Source organism: Colossoma macropomum, unplaced genomic scaffold, assembly GCF_904425465.1.
Source record: "Colossoma macropomum unplaced genomic scaffold, Colossoma_macropomum, whole genome shotgun sequence".
In the NCBI taxonomy this organism is placed as follows: domain Eukaryota; kingdom Metazoa; phylum Chordata; class Actinopteri; order Characiformes; family Serrasalmidae; genus Colossoma; species Colossoma macropomum.
The window spans coordinates 3,698,744-3,711,392 of NW_023494802.1; the positions used below are offsets into that span (position 1 = coordinate 3,698,744).

The 12,649-nt window shown below is 39.8% G+C and overlaps 1 protein-coding gene across 4 annotated transcripts in view; it reads left to right on the forward strand.

Annotated features, from left to right (window-relative positions):
* LOC118822103 (nuclear receptor coactivator 3-like) overlaps positions 1-12,649 on the forward strand; it is a 120,850-nt gene that overhangs the window by 57,197 nt on the left and 51,004 nt on the right. For all 4 annotated transcript variants that reach the window (XM_036590949.1, XM_036590948.1, XM_036590951.1 and 1 more), the window contains 2 exons: positions 3,466-3,535; positions 12,324-12,374. The gene's annotated coding sequence lies outside the window, so the exon portion shown is untranslated. The remainder of the gene's footprint in view (positions 1-3,465; positions 3,536-12,323; positions 12,375-12,649) is intronic.

A 12,649-nucleotide genomic window follows, 5' to 3' on the forward strand; every position in this document is an offset into this window, starting at 1 on the left:
CCTTCAAATTGCTGATTCTGTTAAAAGATTTTGTTGGGATTCCCTGAAACCTTGCAGTAGTTGAAGCAGGGTTGAATATGAACCCTAGAAGGTGAGTTGACAATAATTTAAAGGAAAAAACGCACAATAATAATAGCAGCACTTTTTTGTTCAGTAATTTTGTGGGCATACACTGTTAGAAATAAAGATTCTTTGCAGGTATTTTTTGGTTCATCAAGGTACAAACAATGTAAGTTCAGTAGAAGTTGTGGTTGTAGTATGTTGTCATCTCTAATTTGGCCACAAAACTGTAATTAATCTAGTAATAAAGAATAGAATTGCAAATATCACATGTACTTTACCATCTGAGTCTGCTTAGCTTGGCCTACATGATCATTTTCTAACCTTTCTTTAGCCATTAGAATTAAACAGGCTGTTTTTATTTCTGTACTGATTGGCTGCAAGAATGGATGGAGCTGAACTGCTGTAGGCAGTATGAGTGCATGTATGTAAATGTGCTGTTTTTTGTGACATCGTGGAAACTATGAATTCAAAATAAACTGTTTTCGCAGCATTCTTTCCATATATGGACTGCATGGATTGGGAAGTGAATGATATGCTTTGAAACTTTAACAGCACTTGTGAACTACTTTAAACTCTCTTATCTCAAAATTAGGTCTTAAGTGGTATGGGTCCCAGAAAACTGGTTAAATCTTGTCATTTTTATTTTCAAAAATCTGAAAGAACAGCTGATCCTACCTTGGCAATAATGCTAAAGGCCTCCTTTGCATCACCTTTTTGTGATGTCAGCACTTTCGATGAACATGTTGGAGATAAATATACCCAGAGGATTAGCACATAGCTGATTAATGAACACTGAACCTTGGCAGGTGCTGTTTTTCTTACTTAATTGAAAAGTATCAGTGAAACTTTTACTCAAAAAAGAAGAAATCTTAAGAAGGCAAAGTGTCCCCAGTCTTTACAGGCCGTGTGCACTAAGTAAATGTACCTTTATTTATTAAGTCTGTATTTTGACCCCAATTGAATTACAAATCAATTGATTTAGAAAGCTCACGTCAGCTCTGTGTGCTGAGTTTTGCTAATCCACATATGCTTTAGTAGTGATATACGGCTTGCGGAGACGTTTGAAATGTTGCAGACCAGCAGAGAAGTTATGATTATGTGCCTCCGACTGTGTAAAGAATTAGTTTGGAAACTTCTGGCCCGCTGTTTTTAATGAGGTGTATAAGCTACAGTACCGGAGCTGCTGCTCTGGGGGTTTTTGCGCTTCCTGCCGTGGCTCCTGGCCATCGCTGCATTCCTCTTTGGGTCCGGAGGGTAATGAAAAGCATGGGGCCGCAGGAGCCCTCCCTCCGCTCCCTGCACTAACTCGGTGCATGGTTCAGCGGTAAGGCTGCAGGGACGGTTCACTGAGAGGCCTTAACGAGGGGAGCGCGAGGGGCCTGAGGTCATTCAGTGGGCAGAATTCATGTCAACACTCTGATGCGAGAAAAGTGATACTAATCTTAGTGATATTTAGCTAATTTTATTCTTTTTTTCATTTAATTATTGATGACATCAGGGGTGATTTTGTGAACCATGCTAATGGAAGAGAGTCACTTCTGTGAGGTTACTCTTCCTAGATCTTTGAAACGCATCATCTTCCATTTTGTTGAATCGTTTTTGACTTGTAGCTCATTAAAGAAAAATGGAGAAACTTGGAGAAAAATGGAGAAATTTCAGACTTTTAACTGACTCAGACTTTAGACTAAAATCCTTTTGCTTTAAGTGACCCTTTACCTTAATTATGTTTATTTTATTAAAACAAATGATTGAACGTCATTCCATAGTCACTACCGAAACAACCATAACACTACTGAAATTTGGCCTAATGTTTCAGTAGTGACAATTTTAGCTAATTTTGAGTAGAACTCAGAAACACTAGCCAGTACATGACTAGCTATCACAGCTTTGAACAGTTGTGCACATATAAAATCATAAAATCTTTTATTAAAATACAAAAAAGTTCCCCTAAGTGCAGAAAATCTGTGTTTCAGTAGCGACAATTCTTAATGTTCCACACTGATTTTCAGACAATGAGATCTAACTGCTCACCATGTGGCCACGAGGGACAGGGATGCAGTCTCACTTCCTACTCTAAAATGCAGGGGTGTGGCTAAAATAAGACCCCGCCTCTGAACTAAAATTCTTTGTGTTTTGGTAGTGACATGAAAATATATCAGCAATTTTTGACTCTAGCATTCAGAACAAGTGTGAAAACAGCTGTAGTTTATTATTATCTCTATTAATGCCTTGGGTTTAAATAGATCATAACATCACACACATTTTTTTAATCGCTTAACCTCCTGGGTCGTTGTGGGGGGGAGGTTGTGCTGGAGCCTATCCCAGCAGTCATTGGGCAGAAGGCATCATAATATCATTTTTGTAAATATCTAAAGTTTGAATACTTGAATTTTTAAGTAGGTTTTTTTACTGTGGGACTGCAGTTTGAAATAATTCAGTCAAATGATCCATATACCTCGCGACATTTTTTATGAGTCTAATTTAAAGAAAAAATACTCTCTTTTGCAGAGAAAAAAGGTTTGTGTTTTCTGAAAAATGTTGAAAGTGCAGACTCCAATATGCTGATACAGAATATATATTAAATATAAATGTTATCATTATGTAACTGTTTACTTAATTATGTAATCACTAGGGCTGTAAACTTTCAAACTTCGTTATTAGACTTGATTCAATTTGGTGGAGTCTCAATTTGGTTCATTTTTTAATACAGCAAAAATAAAGAGCGCCAGAAAATGTGCTTTACATTAAAGACCTGTCTTACTTTTTCTTGTTTTATATTTCACCCCTGAGGTCCACTTATAACATTTGTTTAGTTTTATGTACCAAAAACGGCAATAATTCATTTTTACTCGGCCATTTTTCAACCTCACTTTATCCCTTAGAATTAAACAGGCTGGTTTAGATACTGCGTCTGTAAGACTGATGTATGTAAATGAGCTCAGTTCTAAATGGAATGACATTGATTTTCTTGGCTACTGTTGATATGTGCATATTTGGCTGATACAAATATATGAAATATTTTGCAAAAAAGCATCCATCCTTTCTGCTTCAGCTCTTCTGATTCTTGGTTCTCTAAGGGTAACAGACTTTGAGCTGTTTGTTTCCAGTGCGGACGTGTAATCTGACTGAATCAACAGTGCTTTATTAATAAGCCGAACAAAAGCTGCTCTCCTCCTGCGTTCTATCCATCATTAAGATGTTAATTCTGTTTCCTGTGCTGTCATTAAGATGTTGATTAATACCATTGGCTGTTCAGCTGTAATATGATAATAATGAACATTCAGTGTCAAACAGAAGTGCTTATTATCTCTCTCTCTCTCTCTCTCTGTCTCTCTCTCTCTCTCTCTCTCTCTCTCTCTCTCTCTCTCTCTCTGTCTCTCTCTCTCTGTCTCTCTCTCTCAGAACACGGCTCGTGTGTCTGACGCCCTGCTGTGGAGGAATCGGAGCCCCTTTTCTCCTTCTCTGACACAAGGTGGGCTTCTCCTCTTCTAACGCGCTCGTCGGCACGGCAACGGGCAGGCACAGGGGCAGTCTGGGAAAAAGAATCCTGCCTCTTTGTCTGCCAGGAGTAGCATCACAACAAACGTGACCATATTGTGCTGAGATCAGGTTCACATAATTACAGTTACCTTTCAGAAGGCTGTTCAATTAACTACATTTGCAGTTTCCTCTAGAATATTATAAGCTCCCCGGACAAAAATTAGTCAAATTGTGTTTTTTAAGGTGGTAGTAACTTCAGCCTCCTGCAGATGGCGTTGCACGAGGATGATTAGGCTATACACTTCTGCGGGGTTTGGGACGGAATTCATTGAGAGAAGGTGGTACAGTGCAGTGAATGTCTTGTTCGCTGTGTGGAAAATGGGTCGCAAAGCAGATGGAAATGATTGACAAAAAGGAGTGATTGCATTTGGTCGTGCCAAAGGCCACCGTGTGAAGGAAGTAGCTGAGTTTTCAAGTGTATCGAAGTGTACGGTCATACGGGTCTACCAGCAGTGGCAAAATTCCCAGTCTGCAGGAATTCTCATCAGAATTGTGGCCAAAAGACGAAACTGACGTCAACAGACGTCCATTTTTTTGCCAGTTTGTTTATGCTTATGCTTAACATACTGAACATTACAACTACAAGTTAATAAGCAAAATGTGCTTTTATTATTGATAAAATCTGCTTTCGGTAGCACAAAACTGAGGGGATCATGTATTGGTTATTTTCCTCAATAAATAAATGACAAAGTCTAATATTTTGGTCTTATTGCTTCAGTTCAGTTCTCTTCATCTACTATTATGACTTGTGTGAGCATCTGATGAAGTTTTAGGTCAAATTTATGCAGAAATATAGAAAATTCCAAAGGGTTCACAAACATTCAAGCACCACTGTAAATCTAGTGTGCGCTGCTGCACTAAAGAACAAATATCTCAAGCTGGCAGTGAACGAGGGTCTGCTTGCACAGCGAAGTGCTGCTATCACTGCAGCAGTCCGTTAGTCATGTTAACCATACTGCCTTGGCAAATTCCTGCTAGGAATACACTGTGTGATTGTTTTTAAACAATCACAACCACTTCCTTTACACAGGTGGACACACATAGGCTAACAAAACGGGGGGGAAAAAGTCAACATTTGCGGAACCAAAGTTTGTATACACCGACTTTACTCTGTTTGACTGAATAAAATTGTGAAGTTCAAAAGTTAATATTTTTTTAAACTGCCTTTGTGAAAGAGGCTATAGAGACCATATTGTCCCCCATGTACACTGCCTGGTTTTAGTTTCAGTGCACAGTGTGGCACAAGTTAGTAAAGTACTGTAAGTCTGTTGCTCAATATTTGACATTGTGTTATTTCGAATGAAAAACGTTTTTTTGGAAATTATCCATCTGTAGCAGCTCCGTTTCATGTACAGTGTGAGCACCTATGTTGTAGCATGCCAGTCAGACTAGCATTTTCTTACAGTGTGAGCGCACAAATTGAAGGCTTTGTCCATACACCAGGGGTCACAATCCAAATGTTAATAAGAGCCATTTTGTCCTTTCACCAAAAATCAAGCCATAACATTTTATGTCCATTTTACCATCTTGGCTGTAAATATGTCTCAGTATTTGCTAATGTTCTGGTATAGACTGAAAAGTATAATATAAACAAAAACGCAGACTTTCTTTGCTCTTCTCTAAGCTTTAGCTCAGCTATAGCTGCTTTTCTCGCATCTCTGGCAGGAAACTTTTCTGCAAAAATACAAAAAAGTTTCTTATAAAATGTCTCGTTTGAGGCTGAAGTCAGCTTCTCATTCATCAGCTTCTTGTTTGAATTTTCCTGTTCCACCTTAAATGATGTAGCAGTTACATTCTGGCACATTGGGTACCATTTAAGGTTGAACGGGACAGTTTGAACGAGAAACTGACTTAAGCTTTACGACTTTTTAGTGTTTGACAGTTTCTCGTTGCAGATTAAACGTATCAGTAACTACCTGAAGTACTGATAAATGCAAATGTGTCCATTTGTCTCCAAATTTTTGTTGTTTGTCTTAAATCTCACCTTTTCATTAGCTGCTAGCTAGGTGAGATTGTTGTCTGCGTTGGTATGGTGACCAGCAGTCTGCACACCAACCTTCAGGGTTAAAGGGTGAATTTGCAGTTATACATTGACTCCAGTGTTGAAGACCGTTTATTGTTAAAACTGTGCTAGAGCTTTATTTTATTGCAAAGGAGGACTATTTTATTTTTACAATATTTAGCAATAAATAAAAGTATGTTTCTCCCATAGAGCCCCATTCATTTCCCCCGCATATGCCCAATTATTTCTTTGCCCGATAACAAACAAACTGCATGTACTAACTCAGGGCAGGTCCTCAAACTCTACTGCACAGCCATACTGACCCACACTGCTCTATGTGTCGTTTTTCCATCCCTCGTTCCTCCCACTGGGTCCCATTCATTTTCACTCCCATCAAAGCCCTAATCTTTCTGTTTCCTGACAGCTGCCAAAGTACATGTACTCACTCAAAAACCCTTATACCATAGTAACTGCCTGTCAACACCTTAGCAACTGTGCAGTCACTGTGCATTTTTTTCTGCATTATTCTAGTGATTATTAATAGTAAAAGGAATAATTTATTGAACATGTGAGTCTTCTATCATATTGCATGCTGTCTCTGTAAAGCATGACTCTCATGGCTTATTGCTTTGTTAATAGGATGCAGATGGATGTAAAGGACATATCATGTCATTATGATAGAGTGATCCTCGTATAATCCTCTGTTCCTCAGATGTGGAGACTAGACCACCTGCACCAGTCAGTGAAGTGCTGCTGTTGATTGAGCGCAATAGGACTTATTTGCGTGTGCCCTTTGGTAAAAACTTCCTGTTGTAGGTGTTTTTTTTTTGTGACGGAGGCAGAACATGCAAAAGGAAACAGAAAAGATGAGGTCAAAGGGACAGAAGAAGGTGCTTGGACCCCCACCTTTTTTCACCCAGCAGAGCGAGAGTGAGCGAGGGGGAGGTAGCTGCGAGAGAGACAGGAGCAGAAAACAAATTATTCTCTCCTGTTCAGCCTGCCACAGAGAGCGAAGCAAAGCATTAATCTTTCTCCTCGTCTGGAGGGATGGAGGGATGTGGTGGACGTGTGGTGGGGGTGGGGTGGTGGAGCTCTGCGTGGTGCCACAGTCAGGATGATGCCAGGTTTTCCACACCGCAGAATCAGAGACTGCAGCCCACCTTGCAACACCAACCATTGTGAGATTACCCCTCCAGTAATTATGCCAGTGGCATAATTGTCATTGCGTTATCGACAATATTTTGACAGATACAGATAAAAATGTGGCTCATCAGTTTTGGCTGTTATTAAGTAACTGTAAAAATAGTTCAGCGTGGCTGCTACCATTTTTAACTCCTGCTGCTCAAACTGTTTGAACGCATCTGCGCTGACCAGTGCAGGGACAGTGTTTTTAATCGCTATTTCTCGTTTTTAATTGCCATTAAAATGAATCGTGAAGTCTTGGATTTTGATACTTCATTATAAATTTATTTAATCTGGTGCTTTTTGTGTTCTTTGTTTTGTTTTTTGTTTTTTGTATGGGTCTTTTGGCTCAAATGGGTAACACTTTATTTGTATAGACGCCTTCAGATGCTCTGTAGATACTTCATTTACTTTCAAGTTACATTCAACTAAATATCTACTAAATTGACCATAATTTTCTAAAAGTCTAAACCTGGCTTAAATCCTAACCCTAACCTTAACAGCAAAGCAAAAACTAAACGCAACCCTCACCATGGTCCTTGCCCTAACCCTGGTCCAAATCCTAACCCTAACCCCACCACTGTTTAGAGTTTCAACAGATAGTTTGTTAACAATTTGAACATCTGGAGAGAATCCATAGAGGACAATCCAAATAAAGTGAGACCAGCAAATGTGGCCTTTTTTTGGCCAAAATGTTGGTGTATTTCCATAGAAAAGTAAAGAAGACGCATTGAACAAGCGGTGCTTGGACCCCTAGTTGGTCATGTGGTAATCAGAGCTGTGGTGTATTCAGATGTAAAGGGTTACAGATTCTCTGATGCCCCCTGATACGGCAGTGAGTTTAGAAAACAGAGGTCAGGATTCTTGACTCGCCATCAGTAAGAGCGTCAGTACCGACTGACCGAGTGCCGCCTAACACACACACACAGACACACACACACTCAAAACATAGATGATTCCAACAGAAGCAGACAGACATACCAGACAGTCCAGACAGACAGACAGACAGTTATTAGTGTGACCCTCTGTGAGCCCACCTCTCTTGTTTTCTCGCTCTCTCTACCTTTCTATTCTCTTTTTGTTTTTTCCTTTTTTCTCTTTTTCTTTAAATCTCTCTCTCTCTTAAAAGTCATTTCTGAACAGATGTACGTCCTAATTTACCTTGTTTGTTGCACTGTGGCATTTTTGTAGCATGAGTCATTTTACCGTGGGTGTGTTTTCCCCTGTTGCTCTGTCTCTCTCTCTATCTCTCTCTCTCTCTCTCTCCTTCCCCCTCTCTCTCTATCTCTCTCTCTCTCTCAGACTCTGGGGTTTGATTATGTGTTTTGACTCAGAGTGGGCTTCATATTTGTTTTTGTCTTTCGGTTTCTCTTGAGTGGGCTGCGTGCCCCGGTCGTGTGTGGATTAAGTGCTACTGATCTTCTCCAACACAAACACACAGCTCTTTTTTCTTTATTCTTTGTCTTCTATCAAACAGTGGTTCTCAGGCTGAAAACAAATTCTGCCCTTGAATTTCACAGAGCAGCGTGAAACTCAGAGAATATCATATACCCTCTATGTGCTTTATTATCTAAATCAGGGGTCAGCAACCCAAACGTTAAGAAAGAGCCATTTTGTTCTTTCAACAAAAATCAAACCACCTTGGGAGCCACAACATTTTATGTCCATTTAACCATCTTGGCTGTAAATATGCCTCAGTATGTGCCGATGTGCTAGTATAGGCTAAAATATAATATAAACAAAACACAGACTTGCTTTGCTCTGCTTTAAGCATTACCTCGGCTATAGCCGCTTTTCTCGCATCTCCAGCAGGAAACTTTTCCTCATAAGAGGAATAGTTTCTTGTAAGATGTCTCTCAATGTTCAACTTTTTACGAGGCTGAAGTCAGCTTCTCATTCACCAGCTTCTTGTTTGAATTTCCCATTCCACCTTAAATGGTGCTTGAGGTGCCAGAATGTAACTGCTGCACCATTTAAGGTGGGATAAGACAATTCAAACAAGAAGCTTGAAAATGAGAAGCTGACTTCAGCCTCGCGGCTTTTTAGTGTTTGACAGTTTCTCGTTGCAGATTAAACGTATCAGGAAACCAGCTGAGTACATTCATTTCCATTATCGCTGTTCTTAAATCTTTCTCTTTGCCTTTTTGTTAGCTACTGGCTAGATGAGAATGTTGTCTGCATTATATGTGTTGCTATGCTGACCAGCAATCTTAAAGGGTGAATTAGCAGATATAGGCTACATTAACTCCAGCGTTTAAGACCATTTATTGTTAAAACTGTGTTAGAACGATCAGCAGAGCTTTATTTTACTGCAAATTAGGATTGTTTTATTTTTGCTTAAAAATCTAATTATGCTGTGGAGCCACAACAGGCTGTTTCCAAAACCCTGATCTAAATAAATACAGTATATCTTAAATTCAGCCAATGAACAGTAGTTGTGCAGAAGTGTGTTCTCTGTAGAGGATGTGTGTTCACTTATTTACACTTAGAAAATCAACAAAAGATGTCATTTGTCCAGGGCCGCCCAAACTTTTTCATACAACTACATATGCAGTAAAGTGTCCCATGTGTCTGCAGTCCACATCATGCCCGTATTAGGATCTCTAGGTCTAGGCTGTTTATCTCTATGGGATGAATGAATGGCATTTTTTAAAAAATTGCTTGTGGTGAGCAACAATGTTCCAGACCTGATATGTTCTGTCTTGTGTACTTTTTTCCCTCAAATGTTACTGGATCCTATGAATTAAAGGTCCTTAAGTAGTTGAAATACAAATATTCCTGCAAATATGCTAATTAAATGATGTTGCATGTAGTGTTGCAGTAAGTCTACTATTAAACTTTAACACTATTTTACACCAATGCCAGCTGCTCAGACTGTACTCTACTACTGTCAAAGTATCTCAGCTGACGAGCTTTGCTGGTTTGTGTGGAGTATATTGGTGAGGTTACCAGTGTTATGATGTCAATTCAGTGTGCAGCAGTGTTAGTGTGTGTGTAGCATGCAAGTAGTGAAAGGGACAAAGACTGAATCACTGTTTGAATTGAAAGTAGTTAAAATTCAGATTCAAATTCAGATCTTTTTTTCTGAAACCATGAAATAATAGGAAATTAGGGGAATAAGGGGGTCTTTAGAGGAATAAGAGGGTCTTTAGAGGGAGAAGGGGAGGGAGACTGTACAGAGGAAGGAAGAGAGTGGGGGGTGGTGGTGGTGGGGGGGGGGTTGAGTTGAGGGGAGGAAAAGGTAAAATAAAAGAGAGAGAAAGTTGGAATGGGTTCCAAACAGATGGTGAAGACAGAGAGAAGAACACAAGCTGGAAGATGCACTTTTCACATGATTCTCTACTCCCCCCTTTTCTTTTTTTCTCTCTCTCTCTTTCTCTCTCTCTCTCCTCTCGCTCTATCTCTCTCTCTCTCTCTCTTTCTCTCTCTCTCTCTCTCTATCTTTCCCTCTCTTCTCTCTCCTCGCTCTCCCTTCACTCTCATGTCTTTCTTTCTCTCCCTCTCTTTCTCTTTATCTCTCTCTCTATATATTTATCTCTCTCTCCTTTCTTTCTCTTTCTCTCTTCTGTCTCTTTCTTTATTTTTCTCCCTGTCTCGTTTCTCCCTCACTCCTCTCTTTCTGTCATTCTCTCTCTTCTTTTTCCTTCTCTAACCTTTTTTTGTCTCTCATCTGTCTTTTCTCTCTCCTTTTGTCCTTTATCATGTTTCTCTTGCTTTTTTTTTCTCATTCACTCTCTCTCCCCATCTCTCTCCCTCTCTCACTCTCTTTTGCTTCCCCTCTCTTCTCTCACTCTCATTTCTCTCTTTCTCTCTTCCCCATCCTCTCCATCTTTCTTCATTTCTCTCTCTCCTCTCCTCTCTCTCTTTCTTCATTTCCCTCTTCGTCTGTATCTCTCTCTCTCTCTCTTCAATCTTTTTTCTCCTTTCCCCCTCTTTTCCTCACTCTTCTGTCACTCTCTTTTTCCCTTCTCTTTCTTTCCTCTCTATCTCTCCTCTCTCTCTCTCTCTCTGTTGCTCTATCCTTTTATTTTGCCTTTTTCTTGCTTTTTCTCTTTTCTTCTTTACTCTCTGTCTGTCTCTCTCTCTGACAGTGACTCTTCATGCTTGTAAACAGCTGCCTAATGGATCTCTCACACATAAACATCATTAGTCATGAGAGCCGTCCTCCTCCTCCTCCTCCTCAAATCCTAAATCATTCATGCTCATTTTCTCCTCAGACACGCTGCACCTTTCCCTCTGCTCACAGCCAGCTGCTCACACTCCTGTGTGTGTGTGTGTGCGTGCATGTGTGTGTGTGCGTGTATTGCAACTGTGCAATATTGCAAAAATATCACAATACTTGAAGACATTTTTAGAACAAATAAAATTCTTGACTGAAGCCGAAACCAATATTTGGGACACACTCAGCCTAAACATCCGACAAATGAACAACAGCATTCATAAAATCACCAGACTGGAATGATTATAGCATGTAGGCCGCATAATGTGCCACAAAATCCACCGTCCTCAACGACAGTGCATCCAAGGCAGTGAATTCCATTTTGTTTTTGTTATACTTTGCTTTTTAACTCTGCTGTTTGTGATTTTTTTCGTCATTTAAAAAAGCGTGTGTAGATGACGATGGCACGCTTGCAGGGACCTTCTGCTTCTGTCGTTTTTCTGTATTCTGCATATGTCGTGTTTTTAAAAAGTAACTACACCCTAAGACTTTTTTTGTTCATTAACATCTTTATCGTGGTCGGTTCCGCCTCTGCAGCGCCCCTCCGGTTCAACTCTGCTGTAGGCACAGATGACATGTTCTCGTACCGAAGTACGAAGACACGTCACAGTATGCAAATCAGGTCAACCAACTTTACCGCCCCTGATGACGCCCTACTCGTGCTGCGCTCATAAATATGAAAGCATAGGAGCCTCAAACCAGGAGATCACATTCACCACACCATCTTAAATGGTGCAGCAGTTACATTCTGGCACCTGAAGCAAAACATGGCTAATATGTTTTACGTCACTGATTAGTTCTCAAGATTGCGAAGTGAGAGAATTGCTGATTGCCGATCGCATGTTTGGGCTGAAAATCAGCTGATACTGATACATAGCTGATCGTTTCTTTCATCTCTAGTTTTAGATATCATTCTCTTAGACCTATGAGTAAAGCAAGTACTGTAATTGTAATCAAGTCAGTGACTAATGTAAATACAGGAGGTGTTACACTACTTTGTTATTGGAGAAAGTAATCACAGTACTGTAATGCATACTTTTGTACTGCATCCCCCTCAGCACTGCATGTGGTTGTCCAACCCCCACCATATAAAATCAATGCACTTCCTCCATCACGCTCATGCATGTCCATCCCACTGCTTGTCATTTAAGGGCTGCTGAAATCGAGGTCACATGTTTGATATTGATGATAACGGACGTGAAGTGGGTTGATCGCATTTGTGTCTTAGTTTGTCTCAGATTCCACTGAAGTTCTTCTCTCAGCTCTGTTCTTCTCTCAGTACTGAGCCAGTGTCTTTCTTTTTCTCCTCTCTTTCAGGATGTGAAGCTGAGTGAAGCAAGAGCCCTTTGTTTAAACATTGCTGAAGAGGTGAGTGCTGAGTGTGTATCTGCACTGGAAAAAGTGATTCAGGGTCTTAAAAAGTGAGTAACCTGGTTGCCTTAAAATTTAAAAAGTAAATAGAATGTAAAACACAGATTGTCATTCTGTTAACTTACTATTAGAAGGTCAGTGAACTTAAAAGGCAACCAGATTATTTTACTTAGTTGATTTAAAACATGAAAGGGGATTATTTGTAAAAAAAAAAAAAGGAAAAAAATGTGTATATGTATGTGCATATATATATATATATATATATATATATA